The following is a 2368-nucleotide window of genomic DNA, read 5'->3' as shown; positions in this document are numbered from 1 at the left end:
GCTCTGAGAGCGCTCCGATTGGCCGCGAGCCCCGGAGCAGCCCTACCCTGGCCCGCTATTGGCCCGCCCCGCCTTCCACCCTGCTGAAGTCACCGCCTTCAGGGGCAAATCGGCCTGGGGCGTCGCCGCCGTGGAGCTTTCTGGGTAATGGTGTTCACCGAGGTGGCCCCGCCGCGCGGGCTTGCTGGTCCTGGACTACAGCTCCCAGAATGCCGCGGGGTAAGAGGCGAGCGCTCTGATTGGGCGAGCCGGGCGCGCAGGGCGGGGCCGGGGTGTCCCGCCCGTGCCCGGGAATTGCACCTCCCTGGGAGTAGCCTCAGACTTGCGGAGGGCGGTGAGGAGGGAGGAAAGATGCCCTGGGGAAGCCCTGCCGTGCTGTAAAGCAGCGCGCGGGGGGCAAAGCCCTGCGGCACCGATGAACCGACACTGAGCAAGAGATGGTTCCGAGTCCGTAGCTCAAGGCTGGGGCGCTCTCCCGGGAGCAGTGGCTGAGGAGAACGTGGGCGACTCGCCAAGCAGCAGAGCTCCTCCGGAGCACCCACGGGCCAGCGGACTCCTAAACGGCTGTATTCCTCTGTACGCCGCTACATTTGTTGCTGCATTTAGTTCAACATTCAGTATTTGGGGAAAATATTCCTGGGGGGATCCAGGAAAATCGAAGTGTCCATTGTGCGTAAGATTAACAGCAAAAAATGAAAGACCTGACTGTGTTCTAGTACCAGTTCGTGAGGAACAGAAGTTGAGTAAGAGCTCGTCAGTTTGACAGAGATAGGTATGGCAAGATCAAAGAACCGCAGTTATAAAAATCAAAGTATCCTAAATGATGTTTTTCCACCTTTTTAAATTTCTTGTGTTTCATAGTTCAATGTCTCATAACAGCTTAATGCAAACAATATCATTTGAATGTTGGCACCACCAAGACTGGAGCAATTATGACAGCAAATGTCCTTTGGCTCCACTACATTAAATCTGTCTGTTCTTTTGGCAGGCAGCATATTAGTACTCTTTACTCTGAGGCCGTGATACTGACTACAGATATCAGGTGTGGGTATTTGGTAACACTAGTACATTCTAATCAAAACAATCTGGATAATGTGTATATTCCTTAGCATGCTGATAAGCTTACATCTTCAAGGAACAGGCTTTGAGGGTGCGCTTTACTGGCTTGCACAAAGCAGCTGCTCCCCAAGGGGGCAGCCCAGCAAAGAACTCTGTGCCTTCATTTCATAGTCCTCCCTTGCCATAGGTAATGTGTTATTTCAGGCCAACTAATAGAAGTGGGGGAAAAAATACATACCCTAGTCCTTTTTCCACATCTTTGGTAGTGTTGCTGTCTCATCTGGGTTCCTAAGCGCACTCATCTCCCACAGAGGGCACTCTTGGAACGATCTATTCCAGTTTCAACATATGTAGCTAAAGGTACATGGAAGTGGTATAAGTGAGAGCAGTAAGGCCTCTTACTCTCCTTTTTGACTCCCCCACTGTTCCCAAGGGCAAAGCTGAGAGCATCCTCTACTTTGTGTGCTGCCTGACAGGAAAGGCACTGAAAACAAGAAAATGATTTTGGTGATCTTTCTGACCCTTGTTTTATCCCTAGTTTGACAGGTAATGCAGCCATTCTCACAATCTATATGCATGTTGTCAAATTTATTTCTAAAATGATAAGAATAGCAAAACTTACTGCTTGTTCTTTCTATTTCTTTGTACTCCTTGTTTCAGTGTTGTAATCAACAAATAGCCATAGCTCATGATCTGCTTGACAATGAACAGGACAGTCCCCATGCCAATGAAACAACTAGACTAATTTAACATTTTCACTTCATTACCTCATATTACAACTTCAGCATTTTATAAACACTTAAGTAAAAATGCATTTAGCTTCTGAATTTATTGAACATCTACACTGGTTGGTGTAAAAGGTAAGAGATTAGGTTTATAGGACAGTTTTTACACTTCTCTCAGTAGCAATGACAATTCCTCTGTATGGCTTTTACTTTGATGTGTACATTCCATCCCACCTGGATAAGGAAGCAATTAGCTATAGGTTCTTCAGTCAAAACCACAGAAAAACTGTTTGAGTTAGTTCCATGCTTCATATAGTAACTCTGCAATTATAGGAAATTCTACTTTTAAAGAACCCAGGGGATTTTTTTTCCTTGCAAGCCTTTTTTCCCCTCCAATCTGTTCACACAGGCTTGGTGTCAGCCTGGTTTTAATAACTCCAGTCAGTGAAAGGTTATGCCTCCCTCAGCCAACAAAAGTTCTCTGTAGAGTAACAGAGATCACAAGAGAATAAAAGTTTTTATGTATTTCAAAATACATAAACAAAATGTATGCATTTGCCATTCTGGAGACTTCAGTAATTACT

The sequence above is a fragment of the Serinus canaria genome, chromosome 3 (genome assembly GCF_022539315.1).
Source record: "Serinus canaria isolate serCan28SL12 chromosome 3, serCan2020, whole genome shotgun sequence".
Taxonomy (NCBI): domain Eukaryota; kingdom Metazoa; phylum Chordata; class Aves; order Passeriformes; family Fringillidae; genus Serinus; species Serinus canaria.
Note: the sequence above shows the minus strand (reverse complement) of the source record.